Source organism: Panthera tigris, chromosome B1, assembly GCF_018350195.1.
Source record: "Panthera tigris isolate Pti1 chromosome B1, P.tigris_Pti1_mat1.1, whole genome shotgun sequence".
Taxonomy (NCBI): domain Eukaryota; kingdom Metazoa; phylum Chordata; class Mammalia; order Carnivora; family Felidae; genus Panthera; species Panthera tigris.
Window position 1 is genome coordinate 169,926,035 of NC_056663.1, and position 23,704 is coordinate 169,949,738.

General features: G+C 39.0%; 1 protein-coding gene across 8 annotated transcripts in view; it reads left to right on the forward strand.

Annotated features, from left to right (window-relative positions):
• Positions 1-23,704, forward strand: part of APBB2 (amyloid beta precursor protein binding family B member 2) — a 382,950-nt gene that overhangs the window by 111,896 nt on the left and 247,350 nt on the right. For all 8 annotated transcript variants that reach the window (XM_042984641.1, XM_042984643.1, XM_042984639.1 and 5 more), the window contains exon 3: positions 3,707-3,812. The gene's annotated coding sequence lies outside the window, so the exon portion shown is untranslated. The remainder of the gene's footprint in view (positions 1-3,706; positions 3,813-23,704) is intronic.

Consider the following 23,704-nt stretch of genomic DNA (forward strand, 5'->3'; position numbering starts at 1 on the left):
AACTGAAAATGAAAAGGAACACATTATTTAAATGTGCTGCTAGCCAGGCATAGGTGAGTAAACTCAGGTGTGTTGTGGCCAGATTGTACCAAATTGTCCTCTGACCCCTGAGGACCCTCACCATTCAGTTGTTTTGTGATGTCAGTGTATGAGATCAAACTCCGTGCACTCAGGACTAAGGAGTCACCATTTTTTTTTAATGTTTATTCATTTTTTGGTAGAGACAGAGTGTGAGCAGGGGAGGGGCAGAGAGTGAGGGAGACACAGAATCTGAAGCAGGCTCCAGGCTCTGAGCTGTCAGCACAGAGCCCGACGCAGGGCTCGAACTCACAGACCGTGAGATCGTGACCTGAGCTGAAGTCGGACGCTTAACCGACTGAGCCACCCAGGCGCCCCACCATTTTTGGCAAATGTACAGTTTTCAAAGTCAAGTTTCATTGTTATTGGGAAGATTTTAATATAGCTGAGTCCTTTTGGAAGTCATGAAGATTAATCTCTCTCTCTTCTTACTTTCTATTTAAAACTCCCCCAAGTGGAGCATTTATTCCTACACCCAAATCCATTGCCCCTTGTATTTCTTTAATCTTGATCTTGTTTGAAAGGAGCTTTATCCAGAACACAATTTCTTCATTCAGAATGAAATTTCTTTCAGACATTAAGATAGCTTGTATACAATTACATAATTAAAAATCTCCTTTCATCTGGATTTTACTAATCCATAATAGTTTTAGCCAGTCAAAGCAAATTATATTTTGGCCTCTGTAATGGATTTATATACTTTGAACGTCCCTGTTGGGACTGTGTGTGCCTTGAATTGTGAGATAGAAAATACTTTCAAGGGTACAGTCATGAGACTGGATCTGTTAATGCTTGTGAAGGAAGCTTCTGGTGTCTGTGTTCTTGGGCTGGCCTTATTGGCTGGATTCACATGTGAACTTACAGTGGTAATAAAAAGAGGTTTTTCCCATCAAATGCCTTAGTTCTATTTCTTTTAACTTTTTTTTTTTAAGAAAAAATTTTTAAGTTTATTTAGGAAGAGAGAGTATGCACATGTACGGAGGGTGGATGGGGGGGGAGGGCAGAGATAGAGAGAGAGAGAGAGAGAGAGAGAGAGAGAGAGAGAGAGAGAAAATCCTAAGCAGGCTCTGCACTGTCCGAGCAAAGCCCAATGCAGGGATGGAACTCAGGAATCGTAAGACCATGACCTCAAGAGTCGGATACTTAACCAGTTGAACCACCCAGGTGCCCCCTTCGTTCTGTTTTTATATAGTATCTTGTTATTTGTAACTGTAAAAGTAGATGTGGTTATTGTGAAAAATTTGAGTACCACAAGAAAATGCAAAGAAACTAAAAAGTATTCTGTCCTAATATTATTATCTTTAATTAGCAGCTATACAAATGTTGACTTTTTTCCCTTCTTTTTTTCTAGCTTATAGATACTTTTAGACAAAGTTGGGGCTGTATTGTACATATTGTTTTATAGTCTGCATTTCCAATGAACACTGCTTAAAAACATTTTCCCATTTTATTAAATGTTTCACAGATTTAGAAAAAAACTGTTTACCCTTTGTTGGGTATTTATATTTTTACAGTTCCTTAAAATAATATTACTTGTCATAGAAAAACTTACTTGTACATACACATACATTTTTTGTATATCTTGGACTTTTTTAAGGATAAATTCAGAGTCTTTTTTCAATTGATTGGTTTCAAGGAATGAAAACTAATTCAGTTCAGTTTGTCATTTCCAGTAATTACAGGTAAGCCCTCTTGCCTGCAAGGATCTATCTTTATAACTCTATCATCTTGATCTGTCCTAAATGGTGTGGTAGCACCTTATTTATCTAACACCATTAGGGAACTTCTCATAAAGTTTTCATTTACCTTAAACTAAGTGTCTACACTTGAAAATTATAAACATAAATGAGAATCTTTCTAAAATTGTATTACATATATTGCTGTCCTCTTTAACATAATGAAAAAAATATGAAAATCACCATTTACCCCCTCTGGTTTAAATCACAAGCATTTTTATAAACATCAGTTATGGTATCCTGAGTTCTGCTAAAACAAGATACAGGTGTTTCTTAAAACCACCATGTTATGCAAAAGCCTACAGTAAAACACATTGCACTTACGGGAAAAATCGGGTCAGGGACACAACACTCAAAAACCTTTATCAGTGACACATTAAAATAATAAGATAGGAACTGAATAAGAATTATAGCACAACTTTACACATGTTAGGTGGCTAAGAAATAAATAAATAGTATAGCCAATTATGACACTTTACCTTGACAAAATCCTGATGTTTTCTTGCAGACTGAGGCCTTGGCACGGTTGCAGGTTGTGAGTTACTTGAAGTGGTGGAAGGAGGGTTACCTCAAATTGGAAGGGAAGTTGGGGCAACATGTGTGGATGGCTGTGGCGCGTAACACACGGGTGGAAACTGGGATCGCTCGTTGATGTTAGAAGCATGGGCTTTGTGCATTCTGTGTATCTTTTTGCAACTGTGTTCTCCATGGATGCAATCTTACACTATTACCTAGGGTTTCCTGCAATGAAATCATGCATAAACAAATGTGAAATTCGAGTTATGCTCAAATTGTTCCCTAACATAGCCATCTTGGAATAAACACAAATGTTATAGCAGAACTGAGTGTACTGAGTAGTGACACAGTGATGTCTAGGGGATATTCCTCTTGTCTCTATCACTAATAGAGTTAATACACGTAAAACGCTTACGAGAAGAATCTGGCATACGAGTGAACACTGTATAAGTGCTGGCAGTAACAATGGTAGTAATAATAATAATAATAAAAGATGCCTATTGATGTTTGTGGGATTCTGTCTGCTTTTCACTTATGACTGCCTACTGTAGCAGTGCTTCCTTGCTCCGTCTAATTGACCTATTTCTCAATCTCTTGTGGCTTTTAAATGAGTTTATCGTGCTTAGAATTACATCTAGCATAAGGCCTAGAATGGGAGAACCTGGGGAGAGGGGTGCTTTCAGTTATGGTTTCCCCGCGGCATCTGTTTTACCTACCCAGACGTTTTAATCTTATGAGTTATTACCAATGTATTCATTTGTGAGATTGTTGGGAAGTAACTTATCTTTCAAATGGGATATGACCGTACAGAATTTTTGGATTTTCTGTTTGATGAGAAAAAAGTTCACACAACTCACTTTCTCATTCCCACCTGCAAAAGCGAAGTGTGCTTAAATGATTCCATGAGAAGGATGTTTACAAGTTGTTGACGATTTTCTTTAGGTTGTTGCTGTTCTTTTCTATTCACAGCCACTTCTGTGCTTGTGAGATGAGCTCATCTTTGGAAGGTGGAGCAGGGCAAGTGTGATGTCGGAAGACCTTCCCTCCCAAGTCACAGTATAATTAGAAGCCCAGATCCTCCCTCAGTTATTTTTTTATGACTCCCCGAGAAGGACATTTTTACCATGAATGATTGCCAAGAATACTTGCTGGATCCTCCTTTAGTGTCCTTAATAGGATGACAGATCAAAATACCATCTTGATTTAGGCCTTGTTAGTATTGTTCTGAAAGAAAAGTAGCTAACACAGCTTATCATTTAGATATTCCAGTGAAATCTGTATTGTAATTATGCAGAGAGACTCTGAATAGCATACGTATCTTGATTCTTAATTTCTAATCTTTGAATTTTAACTTTTTGTCTCTGCGCAATTTTTAGATATTTGGGCTGCTTGACCTCATTGCGTGATTGCTATGAATTAACAAGACTTTGTGGGAAAAGGGAACTTGCCTTTTGAGCTTTGTACCAAAGACCTGGGAAAAAAGTAAGTAATTTTCTAACTTGCTGTTTTAAAAAAATTCTTGTTATATGCCTCTCAGGAAGTTAACTGTGGGTCTGTGGCTTTTCAACTTTCTTTCTTGGCTTTGTAAGTTTTATATGCTCTTGCAGATTTGAAACATGGAAAGGGACTCAAGAGACCTTTGGAAAAAAAAAAAAAAACTTCCAAGAGATTAGGATGACTTTCTGCATTTTGCCAAATCTTTTGGGTTTCATAAACTGAGTCCTCAAGGTTGCAATAAACCTTTTATCAGATGTGCAGTAGACAAATTAAAGGTAAAGCATTAGAATACTGCGTGCCAAAAAAGTGAGTCCTGTTTTCTGAGCTTCAAGTATTTTAGACTTTTAGATAGGCTCTTTGGTTCAGAATTTTTAGAATAAGAATGAAATCCATTTGGTTCTTTTCTTGTCTAGAAAGGAAAACAAAATGCGTAATCACTTGTTTAAGACTTGGTCTCGGTAGAATTGACGTGCCTATCAGTTTTATTGTTTTCTAGCTTTCTGGAGGTACTCTAAGATATTCTAATTGAGACACTGTGTGAATGGTTTTGCTCTCTTTTAGACAAAATTGCTTGGGGCTCTAAAGTTCTGTTTTATTCCCTGATCTTTTTGAACAAGTAAAATGGGCCTTGAAGATAAAGTCAATCTGGTTTATTGTAGAATTTGTGTGGAAGTATGAATGGCCCATAAAATTGTAAGCAAAACAAAGCACATGCATGTACACACACACACACACACACACACACACACACACACACACACATCCTTTTTCCGGCATGTTCCAGAAACCATATCAACAATAGGAACCATTTGTCCATTTAAGTACTAGGTAGTGTCCTAAACTTTGTACGCCTTGTGTCTTATGGCTCCTCTGCATTTCTGACAGTACACATGAGCTAGTTAAAATGTGTCTAAAAAAAAAAAGGCAGAAAAGAACTCTCCTTCAGAAGTTCCATAGAAGTATTAATTATTGTTATATTGTATGCATTACAAATTTACTTATAATTAAACTGTGTATTATTATATAATAATTATAAGGTAAGGGTAATTAATTATGAAGCCTTTTTGGGGTTAAATAAGGTATTTGTACTGAAAAACTATTACGCACATGCACAGCACACACGCACCATGCATGTAACTTGCAAGAGCTGTCAGTATAAATTCACTGAAAGGAAGGACTTTGAGAATTTTCTCCAAAAACATTTTTTAATGTTACAGTGAAATATTGGCTGTAGTGAAATACTATTGTCCATGGCACTTAAAAAATGATAGCACTTTATTTATTTGAAAAAAAGTTTTTAAGTATTCATTTTATTAATTAAAAGGGGAGCCAGTGAAATGATAAAGCCAATTTAAGGAGCGTTTGAGCAGCAGAGGCTTATATGACCCATTGTGAAGGCTTTTAAAAAGAATCTTAGAATAAGATGACTGGGTTAGATGCACAATTGGCTAATGTTTTACAGGGATATTGACTAACCTTTGGGGTTTTCTTTTCTATGGAACAGAGATCATTTGTATTGTATTGGTAATAGACAAGAATCATCTGTGTTATCAGCTTTCAGTAAATTAACATCTGCCTTTCCAAAATTGTAAAATATCTGAACCAATAGTAAATAGGAAGTCCAACAAAGGTACAGAGTCCTAGTGAATGAGTTAATCCTTGAACACACCTGCTGCTATACTGCACTAGCCCTGAAAACACATCCTATAATGCCTTTTGTCTATTTCTAAGTTTTTGGACAACGTGTGGATAAATATTCACGTTTTGGGGGAATTATTCTTTAAAAAAAGTTTGTTTTATGTTTATTTATTTTTCGAGAGGATGCGAATGAGGGAGGGGCAGAGAGACAGGGAGACACAGAATTGGAAGTAGGCTCCAGGCTCTGAGCTGTCCGCACAGAGCCCAATGTGGGGCTCCAACTCACATGCTGCAAGACCATGACCTGAGCCAAAGTTGGACACTCAACCAACTGAGCCACCCAGGCTCCCCTTGCGGGGATTTATTCTTCATAGAAGTGTATATTATTACTAGCTAATAATAATAATAACAATTGCTAACCTTTACTGAGCACCAGCTGTGTCAGGCACATGCATTTTCTCATGGGCTTCATTTTGGTTGAATTTAATATTCACATATTAACCTTAACATAAAGGAAATCCTATGTGGTATACTTATTATTCCATCTTGGAAGGTATTTGAAAGAGGATTATGTTGGAAGTCACCAGCCAGTCCACAGAAGTGAAATGAAAAGGGCAAAAGATTAGTTCTCTGGGCTTCAGGATCCAGGTATTTGATGTTTAGATTGGAAATATAATTTACCCCCAGAAAGTAAGCTACTTAAACCACCTTTCAAATAATTTATCATCTCTTTAAAATTTAACATAGTCTCTGGTGAGGTATTTTCCTTCTATTATACCACAATATTCCCTTTGTGCCATTGCTGTAAAAGGTGTATTTCCATTTTGTAGAGGCAAGGCATCTGTAGGACTTCTGATTCACACCAATACGCTAAAGATAGCCCGTGTTACCAGAGGGACCATGGCAAAAAGGTCCCTGCTTATTAAACTGATGTCATAGGTGAATATTTCGATGCACAGAAGGCCATTCATAATTGACCTTTAGGTTAAAGAAAGAAAAGAAAAGAAGAAGGTTATAACGCATAAGTATGCTGTACATAAATCCAGGCCTGAAGAACTACTCACATGGAGGTCAAGGTTAAGGGAGAGGCAGAGCAAGGGAGAAGGAAGGAAATCTTTTCTGACAGTGACAAAAGTCATAGGAGAATGTTTTTGACGGTACTTTGAAAACTGTAAGGTGTACTTAAATGTATCAGTGGGGGGAGGCAAGCACAGTTTTGGGGCAAAATCTAGAACCTGGATTAACCTCCACGCTTCTTTTCAGCATTTCTGTGGCCTCTACTTTTTATTTTTTCTTTCTTGTATTTGTGATTAGAAAAGCATTTTATTTAGTTATTTAAGGTAGATTTCTGTTAACTTGGGTCTATCATGTTTATAAAGTATGGATGCACTTTTTGAAAAATTAGCCATGGGTTATTTTAAAAGAAGTAAAAAAAAAAAAAAAAGCTTCTAGTTTACTGTTCTATTTGATGCACATCATGTTTATTTTTATGCCAGTACTGAAAGAGGATTCTATTCTTCAAATTGTTTGGTATCCTGTCTTTTCCACCTACCAATAAGTAGTGAATTCCCATGCTAATAAATATTTATCTACAATGTCATTTTTAGTGAAAGTACAACAATGGGATCTTAGCTTTTTGTTTAATTTGAGGCCATCCTGGCTTTCAGTTACATAGTATAAATATGTGAAATACAATAGTGTAGGTTTTTCATCTGCAAACAGAAAGACTAGGATTCACCTTCTGTAATCTCTACGGTGTTTACTGTAACCAGACACGTTCTGGATAGGAGGCTCATGGGAGTAAATACGTGCTCAAAACTGTGTCACTGTCTGACAGGTACTGTGTATAACGTGTTGTGTCTTTGGTTCCTTTGTTATATGACAAGAGTGCAGGTGACATATTCCTCCCACTCTGCTGTCTTCATCAATATTTCTGTGCCTAAGGAAGGTTTCTACCTACATATTTCTCCCTCCCAAGAAACTCTAAATATCTCAGATGAGGTGGCGATGGGTACAAAAGGAGCATTTCATAGACTGTAGACTAGGATTTATTGGGGTAAATTGCAATCCAAAATAATTGGAGACACAATGTTTTATAGACCTTTGTATGCTTTCTCAGTTGTAAGTTCATATATTAAATCAACATTTCTTGAGCAACTACTATGTGCCAGCCACTGTACTAGGAGCTCATTACTCAGAGATGAATGAGTTATACCCTTGCTTTTAAGGAATGTAATCTGCGTTTCGAATTCAGATTCAAATAAACATTTATTCAGCCTGTACCATGTGACAAGCAGTGGGGTGGAACTTAGATGAGGTGTTTGATTACTAAAATTCAGTAATGATATTTATCGACCCATTCCCTCCCAAATAAGTCTATAAATAGAAACTTCTAATCTTTAAGTTTTTTTCTCCTATTATATTTTCTTGAACTTTTGGTATCTGCTACTACTTGTTAGGTTAAATAAACAAATTGGAAAAAAAGGGTAAACAAATAAGAAGCATTTAGTTGATAAACTTTGAGCAATGATTTTAAAAACATATACTTTTTTTATATTTGAAAACCTGTAGACATATAATGTGGTCTTAATTTTTCCTACTAGAGAAGATCTTAGCTCACATGATACAATTAAGTGTATTGAGATTTTATGCATTCTGCCCTTAGAGTGGCTCTACTGTCTGAACCAGTGTGGAAGACATAACATTAGGGCATTTGATTTTCACAGTAATTCTTGGGGTAGGAATTATTGAAATTTAGGTGGGCAGGGCGGGGCGGGGTGGGGGAAGTAACTTGTCCACATTTCACTCAGCTAGAAAATGTTTGAGGTAGGATTCTAACTCTGGCCCATCCAATTCAAAGCCCGTGTAGTATCCTCCTGACTCCCACGAACTGGTGGAGAATGTACACTCACAAATGCCTTGGGTGCACTGAGAAAGGAACAATTGGGAAATGTCTTTATTGCATGCAAGAGCTGGCAGTGGAATAAGTCTTGCCGGCTGAGTTAGAAGATAGGGAGGAAGGGGAGGAGTCGTTGGAGCTAGTTGTAGGAAAAGCACGTGCCAAAGTGCAGACTAATGGAAGCTCATGGCGTGTTCAGAGAGTAGCAAGAACACCACCGCGGCTGGGGTATGGGACGTGGTGGAGAGCACAGTTGGCTGTGAAATTGAAGAGACTTGGTACCAGAGGAGGGCCACATGGGTACCACGCTGGAGACTTGGGGTTTCTAAGCAATATATAGCCATAAAAATTTTATTTATTTATTTTTAAAATATAATTTATTGTCAAATGGGCTAACATACAGTGTGTAATATGTGCTTTTGTTCTCTGTATTTAAGAGTCTCTTATGGTTTGCCTCCCTCCCTCTCTGCTTGTAACTATTTTTTCCCCTTCCCTTCCCCCAGGGTCTTCTCATAAACATTTTGAAGTAGAAGAAATTTCATAATTAGATGGGACTTTTACAAAAGATCACTTGGGTGGCAGCGAGGCATATACACTGAAAAAGAGAAGCCTGGAGACCCAGGGTTGCCATGTGAGGTCATGCAGATTGTTTACTGCATAAGGGCAACGTGTGTGCGGTGGGTGGTGGGGACTGATAATCATCCGCCACGTTACTTACTCAACTGTATGCTCTTGGGTCTGGGACTGCTTAGAGAAGGCACCTTTTAAAACTTGCATAATAAAGTGCTCTACTTTTTAATTGCTTATAAAATAATAGGAGAGATTAGGCAAAGAAATAACCATGTACCCTAAAGCCTAGGAGTCTGGAGGTAGACATGGTGGTCTTTTTACTAACTGTATGACATTGGGCACATTCCCCATTCTCAAGGTCTATCCCCTCATCTTTATTTATTTATTAAAATTTTTTTAAATGTTTATTTATTTTTGAAAGAGACAGAGACAGAATGGGAGTGGGTTAGGGGCAGACAGAGAGAAGCACAGAATCTGAAGCAGGCTCCAGGCTCCAAGCTGTCAGCACAGAGCCCAGTGTGGGGCTTGAACCCATGAGCTGTGAGATCATGACCTGAGCTGAAGTCAGACGCTCAACCGACTAAGCCACCCAGGCGCCCCTATCCCCTCATCTTTAAAGGAGAGTTGATAATAGGATCTGGCAGGGCTTTGGACAGACCAGGTAAGGGGCATTGGTAAGACAAAGAACCAGACACAGAAGATGGAGAAATAGTGGGTCAGAGACTGGAACCCATTGCTAGCAATTAACCCCGAGAGTGTGGCGGGACATGTAGTAAGGGTTTCTTAGGTTTTATTTTCCTTAATCCTTTAACAGTTCTTTTTTGTTTTGTTTTGTTTTAAGATTTCTTAAAAGATTTATTTATTTATTTAGAGAGCAAGCAGGGGAGGGGCAGAGAGAGGGAGAGAGAGAGAATCCCAAGCAGGCTCCACACTATAAGCCCAGAGCCAGATGTGGAGCTCGAACCCACAAATGGTGAGCTCATGACCTGAGCTGAAATCAAGAGTTGGACACTTAACCAACTGAGCTACCCACCCCCCCCCCCCCCCCCCCCCCGCCATATCACTTCAAAGAGGGAGATGCTATTATCCTATTATTTAAAGATTTTGAAACTGAGGCTCAGGGAGGTTAAATAACTTGTCTAATTCCACACAGCTAGAGAGTGGTATAGATAAGACTGAAACCTGGGTCTCTGTGACTCTCATGTTTATGCTCTTAATGACTGTGCTGTGCTTAGAAGTGATCTTTTCTGTATGTTGGACTCCCTTAATACCCTACCTGAGTCCCTCTGATAACATATTCTGATTTTATCCTTTTGAATTGGGTCATAGTTATTTACATACTATTGTGTTTAATTTACTAGATGGGAAGATTCTGAGGACTGGGATCCAGTCTCATTCACTTTTTGTCTTTGTCTTTCATAACTCTTTGCTTAATAAAATATATGTTGATAAGATGAATAACCTCTTATGGTTTTTCTGTCTCCTAAAATTCAATAATTTTTTTATTGTATATGTAAAGCTTCAGTTGCAGTTATGGTTAAGTAGAATGTACAAAGGAGTCATTGGATTTTAATTTGATGTCTAGATTGATTGCTAAAGTTTCAGGCAATTCCTAATTGCCATTTTTCTCTGAGAAATAATTTGTGATTTGCCATCAAACACTGAGGCCAAGACTAAAATGTACTTATGGCGAGTCCGTTTTGGAAGCTTAAATCTGTGCCTGCTGCTTCACTGCCGGGGCAGGTATAACCACTCAAATGTCTTAAATGATATTTATGAGTCCATAAAAAATGTTACACTGTCATTCATGCAGGTAGGGACCTCAGTTTGCAAAAACTCATGAAACCCTTGTGCTGATAGTCACTCTTGTTTGGTCCTGGACTGACTCAGATTTAGACAATAAATAGAAGTGTTTTCCTAGTTCAGAGCAGATGAGCAGAAGCCCCGGGGTCAGACTACCTATGTTCGCATCCTGTTTTCTTGGTTTCTGAACTCCATGGTTCTTGGCGAGCAAGTGTCTATAAATGAAGATGGCTAAGAAACAAGGCTGTGGTAATTGGTTCATGTGCCTGGTTCATTGGGAATTTAGTGGGGAAAAAAAATGTACATTTGGATGAGAGCCACTTTTGCTCAGATACTCTTTAAAGGCCAAAATTGTAAGCTTATGGGCTGGAATTTGACATTTCAGTGTTACAGCCCATGTGTAGCCCAGGATGACCCTTTGCTGTTTTTAAACCAGAGTTCACGTTCTTGTAACTACTACATTTGCTTTTGTGAACTCTAAGGAGGGATTTTAGGCTTTGCTTCATGCTCTGTATGCCCTAGGAGAGTAGGAAATTATGGCTTTTTTAAAAAAAGAAAATGTTATTTGAGATCAGCATTGCCTTGGGACTTTGAAAAACTCTGGAGTTTCTTTCATCTTCCAGGGGAGTAGCATAAGTGAGCTGGGAAAAAGGAAACCAAACCCCAGGGAAGTTTCATAGCTCGCTTCTGCCACCGTTACTGGAAAAGAGGAAGGAAAGGTCTGTAAATAGCTCTCATGGCCTCAGTAGGCTAGAAGTTCAGGTGTGCTGGAAATAGAGCACAAGGGACCTTCTTATTCCCAGCGGCCACTGTTGAGCCTGAGGGGAAGTGAAATAGCGGCAGAACGGGTCTCAAAACATTGCTGTGTGGCAAAAACAAGCGTGTGCCTGTCTGTCACAGAGTTGGTTTTCGTCCATAAATGCGAAGTTGCACAAAGACTCGTGATGTTATTCTCCTTTGAGGTTTTATATTTGAGATCGCTGGAAAAGCAAGCAAGTTGGATAAAAATACCCTTCAGATCCAATCTTGTTCTTGTGGTTTTTGACTGCTTTGTTTTGCACTTTAAAATAAGGGCAGGGGCGCCTGGTGGCTCAGTTGGTTAAGCATCCAACTTTGGCTCAGGTCATGATCTCACAGCTCATGAGTTCGAGCCCCATGCCAGGCTGTGTTCTGACAGCTCAGCCTGGAGCCTGCTTCGGATTCTGTGTCTCACTCTCTCTCTGTCCCTCCCCTGCTCGTTCTCCCCCCCTCTCAAATAAATAAACATTAAAAAAAAAAAAAGAGTAGGGGCTGGCTCAGTCAGTTAAGTGACCGACTCTTGATTTCAGCTCAGGTCATGATCTCACGGTTCGTGAGTTCAAGCCCCACATTGGGCTCTGTGCTGATGGTATGAAGCCAAAAAAAAAAGAGTAAGGGCACACTTCGCCTGGACATTCTTGACGAGGAGAAGCATGAGTTATCAATAAATGCTGAATTTAAAAACCATTTCCTGGGTTACCTTCCCCCAGTGTATGACTCCTGCAATAGAGCTTCAGCCTGCCATAAGCTGGTAAGCCCTTAATACTTGGATACTTTGGTAGGGAAAATAAAGTTGGATCATATACCTTTGCCTTTTACTTGTGAACTAATTGTTGTTTTCCTGCATTTAAAAGCAGATGTTAAACTCCTCCTTTGATGTTCAACAGCAGACAGACTTCAGTTGTGTGTTATAGCTCTTGATGCGTATCTGTTGTTTGAATGAAGCTCAGCTTCAGCAAATTAGATTTTGATGGTTACATTTTGATCTGGAGCCACAGAATGGAATGGCAATGTATGCTTTCATTCAATACACATTTCTTGGGTTCTGGCTGGACCCTTTATGTAACTCATTTTTCAAATCTCACAGATTCCACAAAGAACTTGCAAACTGGATGGTGCTATCTCTATTTAATAGATAAGAAAAATAAGGTATCTAGAATGATTAGTATTATTTTAGACATAAGAAAAATAAAGCATAGAGAATGATTAGAAACCTTGCTCAGGGTTACATTGCTATTCAGTGGCTGGGAATCTGATCTGGGGATTTGGGTTGATCTCAAAGCTGTTACTCTAATGGGGCTGCCATTTAAGAGGAGATAATCAATGGAGCAAAAATGGTAAGGAGTTGGAATCAGGAAAAAAGTAGTTAACCATGAGCCCCGCATTCCTTCATTTACTCCATAGATATTTATCGAGTGCCTGTTTTGTGCCGCAAACTCTACAAGTTGCTGGAAAGTCACTAGCAGGCAAGACATCATGAGTCCATCACCAGTTTTATGGCGGAAATAGGGATGCAAGTGCGTCTTGGCTGAGGGAGCTTTTGTAAATTTTTTTAAGATGTAGACATTTTGACACCTAATGAAAATAGTTTATTATTCTTTTACATCAGTGCATATACTAAATTATCTACAAATGAACAGGGAGGTGGCTTTGCTAGACTACTTTGGAATTCTACTCCCCGCTTGAGCTGCTTAGGATATGCAGAAACAGAGGTTGGGGTGAAACTGTATTGAGTTTTAAACAAAGTGTTGCAGGGGCGCCTGGGTGGCTCAGTCGGTTAGGCGGCCGACTTCGGCTCAGGTCATGATCTCGCGGTCCGTGAGTTCAAGCCCCGCGTCGGGCTCTGTGCTGACAGCTCAGAGCCTGGAGCCTGTTTCAGATTCTGTGTCTCCCTCTCTCTGACCCTCCCCCGTTCATGCTCTGTCTCTCTCTGTCTCAAAAATAAACAAACGTTAAAAAAAAAAATTTAAAAAAATAAACAAAGTGTTGCAAACAAAAATTTGGACAGTTACCTGGCAAGGACTGTATCTAATTCAGCTTTGAATTCATTTTATGTAGGAGGTCCTTAGCACAATACCTCATATGTAGCAAATACCCAGTAACTCTGGTTGATTGGCTCAGGGATGGAAAATAAAATAGGGAGAAGAGGGGACAGGAGTCTCCGAGGAAGGGGCATAAGTTAAGGTAATATCAAGGAGGAGTGTGATGGCAATAAAATAAACCAAGAAATAAGCAAGGAGAGCACATGGCATGTGACGGACTTAAGCCACATATACAAACTGTTTTAATCAAGGTGGGAGGAACTATGCTTAGGGAATCTGGAAATGCCATTGGGTGTGGGTGCTTGAGAAAGACTTCTCTTGATCTTACTTGGTGCTCTGACCTTCTTTTCACGTAAGCCCTCTAGGCCCCTTTCCTGCCATGGTCTTGATTTCAGTTTTTAAGACTTTAGGTTTTTAAGTATGGTGTTTGGTTCTTTAGCAAGTTGGGTGGCCATATGTGTCCGTTTGCTGGGACTGTCCTGAATCTGCCTGTTTCCTGTTGTTGTTTCGATAATGCCCCCCTTCACTGTCATGTGTTCTGGCTTGGATGAGAAATTAAATGGCCACCCAGCTGAGGGACTTTGGTGACATTCTGTGTCTTTAAACAGAAATCTTACAGCCTTGGGGTGCCTGGGTGGCTCAGTCACTTGAGTGTCTGACTCTTGATCTCGGTCATGATCTTATGGTTAATGAGTTCAAGTCCCACCTTGGGCTCTGTGCTGACAGTGCAGAGCCTGCTCGGGATTCATTCTCTCCCTCCCTCTCTCTGCGTCTCCTCTGCTTACATGCACTCTCACTCCCAAAATAAATAAATAAACTTAAAAAAAAATTCTCTCTTAAAAAAGGAAATCTTACAGCCTTCAGACTACTTTGATGAATTCAACTAATGTAGATGTAGTACCAGTAAAATTACATGTTAGATTAGTGTCTGATCTCTTATAATAAGTAGAAAGACTGACGAGTGGTAACTGAAGAGAATCAGATGTTGAGCAAAATAACCTGATTTTGACAAAATGAACTTTCATTCCAACTAATGGCTGGTGTAGCCATATGAGAAAGGGCATTTAAAGGTTATTACAATGATGGGTCGTGTTTAGGGAATCTGGCCTCATTCGAGAAAATCTTGTCATCATCGGTAGTTTTGATTTAGCATCTCACTGTTTCCACAGCAGTGGTAATTTCATTCAGATGCATTTTCATTTGCTCTCTAAGTAGAAAGTAAAAGAAATCATTTCTTAGAACAGAGGATTTGTCAGAGGTTTAAAGAAATGGCTGGAGGGAAAATAGTAAAATTCATATTCTTCCCCTTAAATTTACCGTTAAATTGTGTCTTTTGTTGAAAATGGTGGTAATATTTTAATCAAATGAGACATTTACGTAGGGACTCCCAAGGCTTTAATAGAATGTATTTTGAGGTTTTTCTCTTGATAAATAGGATTAAATTGGTTTTATAGTTCATATACTTGGCTCTGAAGAAACAGACTAACATATTGCCATACAGATATATGTAAAAGCTTGAGGTATTCAGGTAATTCTTGACGATGATTGTGGTATGAGAGTTTGATGGAGGATTAAAATCATGTTATGGCCAGCCTCTTTTCCCTATTAATATTTTATGAGACGGTGGTACATTTGCCTTCAAGTCCCATAGTTTCTTGTTCCCTGCAACGTTATCTTTTGTAGGAGGGTAACTTTCCAGAGTAGAGGGATTGTATCTCTAGAATTCTAAAACTCAGTTGTTTTAGAATTAAATTCTGACTCTGCCACTGGCTATCTGTGGGTGAACTCTTTCTCTGAGCCTCAATTTTCTAGCCTATAAAATGGGACTAATGATTATTGCTTAGGGTTTATTAATAGGATGTTTATTCATTCCTGCATCTGGGGCAAACTGTAAGCATCTAACACAAAAATAGTTTTCTTCCAGGCTGAGGAATCAATAGCAGATACTGAGGTTGGAGACACAGGTGTTATTGTTGGAAGGGTGAGACTCAAACTAGTTAACACCCAGTGTCCTGCCAGTCAGAATGGATGCTGACTGTAAACATTCTGGATGGTCATTAGAGTGCTCAGCCATTGAATTATTAGTATGTGTGGTTGGTACTGAGAAACCCATGTTTAATCTGTGATGATTTGCAAGGAAACACATTCTGTCTCCTAGTTACAAATTAATGCCCCCTCTTCTGAGCTCCCCTGATCAAGAAAGGATACCATCTTCGTTTGACTGGTGAGCCTAGCGTTCATGCCTCGGATTCCTGTCTTAAAGCTTCCTATGTTCTTTGAGGGCCTTGCTGATCATTGCTGCCAGCACTGTGCTAGCTCTGCCTTCCTGTTTTCCGCTCCACCCCTAGTCTGGAAACGTGCCTTTAATTACCTACCTACAGCAGACAAAAGTTGAATTTATGACTTTTTTTTAATGTCTATTTTTTTTTAAATTTTTTTTTATAACATTTATTTATTTTTGAGACAGAGAGAGACAGAGCATGAATGGGGGAGGGTCAGAGAGAGGGAGACACAGAATCTGAAACAGGCTCCAGGCTCTGAGCTGTCAGCACAGAGCCCGACGCGGGGCTCGAACTCACAGCCCTCACGGACCGCGAGATCATGACCTGAGCTGAAGTCGGCCGCCCAACCGACTGAGCCACCCAGGCGCCCCTTAATGTCTATTTTTGAGAGAGACACACACACGCGCGCACACACACACAGAGTGTGAGTAGGGGAGGGGCAGAGAGAGAGGGAGACGCAGAATCCGAAGCAGGCTCCAGGCTCTGAGCTGTCAGCACAGTGGCGATGTGGGGCTCCAACTCACAAACCGTGAGATCGTGACCTGAGCCAAAGTCAGATGCTTAACCGACTGAGCCACCCAGGTGCCCCTGAATTTACGACTTTTAACAAAACCCAGAGAGTCCCATGAAATTGGCTACCAGATATGGCAGGCCTAAATACAGCCTTACCAGGCCTTCTACAAGGCTCTCTGTCTGTAGAGACCACCACTTCTCATTCCCAGAAATGACTGTCAGCACATCTGAATGTAGCGTCTGGGCATCAAAGAGATTGAGGCCTTAGAAGAGGCAGGGTTTCCGTTTTCCTTCTGTCAAGTCTTTCCGTGCTCATTCCCATTTCTTATCTCAGGCTCTGCCCTTTCCCAGGATAATTGATGTTGGGAAGTCTCCCTTGCATAGGGCAGACCTATAACCCCTTTCCCTAGGGATGGGCTGGTGACATCCAGCTATCAAAAAGTCCAGTATCATTTGGAAGCTTCCATATAATCCTAGGAGGTTCCTTTCCTGGAGTTGGGGTGAGGTGGTTTACATATACTGATGCAGTTAAGAGTCATCAAGAAATTGTTTTGTGATTACCTCACATGTTTTAGAATGTGAGACATTGACATTGTTAAAGACAAGAGATAACGAGTGTTGGTAGGGATGTGTGGAGAAAAGGGGTCCTTGTGCACTGTTGGTGGGAATGTAAATTAATGTACATTAATTTACAATGTAATTAATAGTGGTGTAGCCACTATGGAAAACAGTATGGAGGTTCCTTTAAAAATTAAAAATAGAACTACCATATGATTAAGCAGCTCCATTTGTGGGTATGTATTTGAAGGAAATGAAATCACTATCTAGAAGAGATATCTGCACCCCCATGTTCATTGATTGTATTATTTACAATAGCCAAGACATAGAAGCAGCCTAAGTGTCCATTAGTGACTGAATGGATAAAGAAACCATGGTGTGTATACAATGGAATATTACCCAACCATAAAAAAAGAAGGAAATTCTGCCATTTACAACAGTGGACCTTGATGGCCAAGTAAGTCAGGGAGAGAAAGACAAATACCATATGATATTACTTATATATGGAATCCAGAAAAATACCTCCAAACTTACAGAAACAGAGATACGGTGGTTGCCTGAGGTTGCCATAGGTTAGGGAGGTGGGGGAAATGGGTGAAGGTAATCAAAAGGTACCAACTTTCAATTACAAGATAAGTAAGTTCTAGGGGTGTAATGTACAGTTTGGTGACTATACTTAACAATACTTGTTGTCTGTTTGAAAGTTGGTAAGACAGTAGATCTTAAAAGTTCTCATCACAAGGAAAAAATTTGTAACTGTGTGGTGGCTGGATTTGTAACTTACTGTGGTGACCATTTTTTGATACATATGTATATCAAACCATTATGTTGTATACCTTGGACTAGGACAATGTCATATGTCAATACTGTCTCAATAAAACTGGGAAACAATTGTTTTGCATAGAAACCTTTTCTGCCAACAGACTAAGGTGGTTCTTCAGGAATTTCATTAGGGAAGATGGAGAAACCCTGGCAATCTGGGTTCTAGTCTTGGTTTCGCCATCTGCTAGTTATTATATGACTTTGAGGTACATATAGGGAGCTCTTCCTTGGGTACTCATTTTCTTATCCATAAAATGGTTCATATGTACTGTGATTTTTAACTGTCAACCTGAAATTCTGTTAATGTATAATAACTCCTAAAAGTACACAGTGCAAATATTTGAACGGATTCAGCCTGTCAGTATCTGATGATAGTGGTTACCATTCTTAACACCACTCTGGTTTGTGACTGTGGCTGTTTTGTGGAGACCCAGGCATCTGTTGCTAGAGAAGGCCGTTCCTCCCATCACTTGATATTATACTATCCTGTTGGTATGTTTTTCAAGTGCAATGACAGACTTCTTTTCTGATAGGACGACGTACAAAGTCTCCTCTGTGATCGCCTCATGTGAAAAGTCATGAATTTGGTCCCTTGTCAGCCTGAATATTGGTGATGATGCTACTCTGTTTTATTTTATTTTATTTTTTTTCATTTTAAAACAAGTACTTTATTTTTTTTCAAAATTTTTATTTAAATTCCAGTTATTTAACATACAGTGTAATATCAGTTTCAAGTGTAGAATTTAGTGATTCATCACTTACATACAACACCCAGTGCTCATCACAAGAAGTGCCCTCCTTAATACCCATCACCTATTTAACCCATTCCTCCCACCTTCCCTCTAGTAACCCGATGCCACTCTATTTTAATACAATTTTTTTTTAATGTTTCTTTAGTATTGAGAGACAGAGAGAGACAGAGCATGAGCAGGGGAGGAGCAGAGAGAGGCGGAGACACAGAATCTGAAGCAGGCTCCAGGCTCTGAGCTGTCAGCACAGAGCCCGATGCAGGGCTTGAACTCACAAACCACGAGATCATGACCTGAACCAAAGTCGGATGCTTAACTGACTGAGCCACCAGGTGCCCCGATGCCATTCTATTTTAAGTGTTGGATCCTCTCTGGATCTGAATAGTAGCTTCCAATGTGTGATGTTCAAAATATTACTTCATAGTTTAATTATAAGTGTTTGTTGGTAACTTGTAGTGATTCACCCTTTAAGTTTATTACAGGAGAGAATATGTACTGATTTTTCTATTTCTGCAAAAGTGTCATTGGAGTTTTGATAAGGATTGCATTGAATCTGTATTACTTTGGGTAGTAGTGATATCTTGACAGTTTTAAATCTTCTAATCTATGAACACAGGATGTCGTATTTATTTGACTCTAATTTCTTTCAGACTACATGTTTACATCTTTTGCCTTGGTTAAGTTTATTTCTAAATACTTTATTCCTTTTGATGCTATTATAAATAGAATTGTCTTAATTTCCATTTTGGATTGCCCACTGTTAGTGTATAGAAACACAAATGATGTTTGTGTGTTGATTTTATACCTTGCGACTTTGCTGAATTCATTTATTAGTTTGAACTGTTTTTTGTAGAATCTTTAGGCTATTCTGCATCTGTGATGGGTTTTCATGTCATCTGCAAGTGGAGATATTTTTATTGATTTCTTTACAATGGATGCTTTTTATTTCTTTTTCTTGCCTAATTGCTCTGGTTAGGACTGAGAATACTATGTTGGACAGAAGTGGCAAAAGTGGGCATCCTTGTGATCCTAAAGGAAAATCTTTCAGCTTTCCACCATTAAAACGTTTTTTATTTGTGTTGGATTTTAATTTTCCTCTGTTGTAGGCCTTCATATTTGTCATTTTTAATAGCTCCATAATCTATTGAGTGGTTGACCATCATAGAACAGCACTTTACCTACTTACTGAAACTTCAGAATGTTATTTTTCCTATAATGAATAATGCTTCAATGAATACCTCTAACATACTTTTTGATTATTAATTTTTCACCATTTTCTTAATGAAATGTAACTTTGTAGAAGCCTCCTGAACTATTTTGTGGTCAAGAATCAGTCTGACTTCAGCTCAGGTCATGATCTCAACAGTTTGTGGGTTCAAGCCCTGCATCGGGCTCTGTGCTGACAGCTCAGAGCCTGGAGCTTGCTTCGGATTCTGTGTCTCCCTCTTTCTCTCCCACTCTCCTGCCCATACTCTTTCTCTCAAAAATAAATAAACGTTTATAAAAATTTTTTTAAAAAAAGAAGAACCAATCTTTGTATTCAGATAAATTACCAAATAAACAGCTACTCTTATAACACCATTCATTCATTCATTCATTCATTGATTCAGCATCAACAATATAATGGATTATCATGTGTTCAGTAGTTGACAAGACTAAGCATTAAAAGTTCAGTAGGACACCTCTCTGACCTGTAATATCTCATAGTCTAGTGGGAGACTCAGACTGGTCAAAAATAAATACTGCAATATGATGAGCGATGTTGGCAAGATGTGGTAAATTACTTTAGTTGCATGAAATTGGCTTTGACAGCATTGTTGATTGGTATTCTTTATGACATAAGAGGTGTGGACATATTCATGTCGCATAAAATTTTTAAAAATAAAGTGTATAATAGACTTAATAATCTGACAGAATATGGCCCCATCTGACTTATCCAACTTCTTTTCCTTAAAGTCTAAATCTTTCCAGGAGGTCTCTGATCCAGTGTTTGTTCATAGTTCCATGTGTCCTGTTGCATGAATATGCTAAGCTCCCGGTGGCCAGTGACTGTGTCACATGCCTCACTTCTGTTCCACACCTATTACAGACTGCTGTGTTTGTAGTAAGTGTTGAAGGATTGGTGGCTCATCTGACGTGCTTTTAGTTACTTTTTTCCACCATTTTATACTTTCCGTAGAACTTCATTAGCTGTCAGTTTACATTCTGTGATATTGGTGAAGTCAGTGCTATTTTAATTACATCTTGCCATATTTGTTTAGTAAAAACAAATTCAGGTTAAGAAAATATTTGTGAGATTATATAATCCAATGGAGAATCTTAGAGTAAAAATATAAACATATAATGGATGGAACTAGAACCTACACAAAACAAAATAAAACCCCTCTTCGTAAATTTCTGGATGATCTCTGAAGTCATTGCAGAGGGGGGATAAACAAAGAGATCCTTCTATATTCCTAAATACTAAGTCAGGCTTTGGATACAATGACTCTGTTTTGCAAATAGCCGTTCATGGCTCCACCATTTTGAGTTTCATTAGCTAGCTATGAATTTGCCTCCTTTGCACTTGTGCATAAAAAACCGGCCCTTACTTTTAAATTTCTCAAAAAGGTAGTCTTGGAAACAGCTTTTGAGACTGATTTATTGGGAAATCTTGGGACTGATTTCTTCTCTCTTTTCATTTCTGAAACCTAAATAGCAGAACTGTCCCTTGTTCTTTACAGCACTGTGCTAGCTAATTAGATTCTGTATTTACTTTGCTAACACACACATTATTGCTGTGTGGAGTCACTGTCCATTGCGATCCCCAAATGAAACGAGGTGAGGGGACTGAACCCGGGATTAACTGAGATGAATTTATCTCAGCTTTTCAAAACACTGTGTGAGCGCAGTATAATTCACTTGGACAACTGTGGAATGAAACTCTTGTTTTAGAGGCCATTAGATATTTCATGGGAACTGACTGCACAGACGAATATACGGTAAAGATGTTTCGGCAGGTGATAGAATTTGAGGTGGCATTCACATCACCAACTGAAATACAATTAATTTCTTCCAAGGTGATTTATAGCCTGACTTCTGTGACTGAGGAATTGATCCCTTGGCAGGTCTTTATGAAATAACACCACAGGCAGGGAAATTACATGCACACCTCAGGCTCTGCATTTATTTTATCAGCCTTCTTTACAGGGTGTGTATAATCTTGTTCTGCACAACTAACAAAAACCGTAGTTGTACTGTGTCATGACTTTAACTGTAGCTCTACTTTGTCATGAAAGACTTCCTCAGTTTCCAGACACAATGGCTACCACAGAGAGAAGCTTTCTTTCTTTGCACCCCCATTTCTAGTAACGTCATTACTGCATTAGACTCTTTGTATGAAGCCCTTTTGATCACATCAACAGTTAGTTCTAAGCTATCTATCTTAACTTCTAGCTTCGTCTGCAGAATTTGTGTGGTTAGCCTGAGACATATGCAGATAAATGGCCTCGGGTTCAGCTCTCTCCGACTTGGGACTAAACATGCTGCAGTACGCTGAACTGATGAATGTAGCTTCTTGGCAATATTGATGTTTCTGCAATGGACTATAAACCTTTGGCTGGCTTGCTTTGCATTTCCATATTCACGTGCAGTGCTTGACCACTGCCTCTCAGACGACTTCATCTCTCAGAAAACTTTGTTTTAAGCAGAAAGACAAAATTGTTCTTCCTCACCCACTGCTCTTCTGCCCACTCACAGTAAGAATCGTGAGTGTGAGTCTTTTGCCAGTTGTAAATAGTGGCAACTCCCAATTCACAAACTGATTACAAAGTCAGTTAGTGGTTTTGAACTAGGAGTGTGTTTTCTAATGAGAGAAAACAATTCAAAGAATTGATGAGCCCATTGAAACTTCTTTAACCTGTAACATTCCAGCAGCTTAGTTGTATTTATACTTAAGATCTCACCCCCCCCCCATGTTTCCCTGTGGAAAAATACCCTTGGTTCTGCTTCAGTATCATATGCAGCATAAACATTTTATTCTTAACTTCAGTAGAAAGCTAATTATGTCTTCCTATGTATCCTGGGAAAGTATATCAGGCAGGGTTCTTAGAAGCAATGGAGACTGGGTGAATGATTTAAGCAGCGAAAGAATATTTTGAGAAGATATTGGGTAGTTTCTGGAACTGCTGGAAGTTGGTAAAAAGGCAGGAATGAATAGAGACTGTACAGCCAGATTCATAGTCAAGGTCATATGATATGATCAGTTCTATGCAGGGTAAATGGACCCTGTTGCTGAACACAGGACAATGCTGGTTCACCCTGACCACCACAGTGGGACCAGACACTTGCTTCCAACAGTGTCACCTCAGCCTTTGCTACCTCTGGCACTGGATATTGTTGCTGTTGCCCTTACCCATTGTAATTTCTCTCTGCTCCTGCCTTTGTGTCTCCAGCTTTAGATCCAGGGTTGGCTAAGGCTAAGTCATGTACTCATGCCTTAGCTGCAGGGGTGCTGGGAAGGCAAGTGTCACCCCCCTCCCCCCCGCCATTTTTGCCTTTATGTTGAAAAGTGTGGCTCTCATCAATACTCACATGATGATGAATTCCACAAACAAAGGGAGGAGATTCAGATACTGGATACTCTCTGTCCTTGACCCTTCAATAAGGACAAACCTTCACTGTAAGAAGCCACAGTAGGGACTCAGGTAGAAGGGGAATGGTGAACACAGATGTCCATTTGCAGCTGCAGTTAATGAACTTGATGAAAACAAACATGGCTGTGCCCTGGTGTCCAGGGACCCTTTCATTATGTGCTAACCAAAGCTAGAGACGTGACTTAAGGATTTAGGCATATTCGACCTCCCTGTGCATTTCTTGCTACTTAAAGATAAAATGCATTAAATTAAATTTTAACAGTTTGATTAACTAGGAGGAACAGATTTAGATTTATCTGTTTCCTAATTTATATATAGAATGAAATCTCACATTATCAGTTTGTCTTATATGGTTGGCTGGTTTATATATTTATTGATCAATTTCTGCCATTTTTAAAATTTATTTTTTATTTACAATTTTATATATATATATATATATATATATATATATATATATATATATGGCTTATAAATTCCTGCCTGCTTATTTGCATTGTCATTTTCCACTTCTGAGAGGCAATTACTTTCCAGTTAGCTTTTTCTTTTTTAAAAAAAAAAATTTTTTTTTT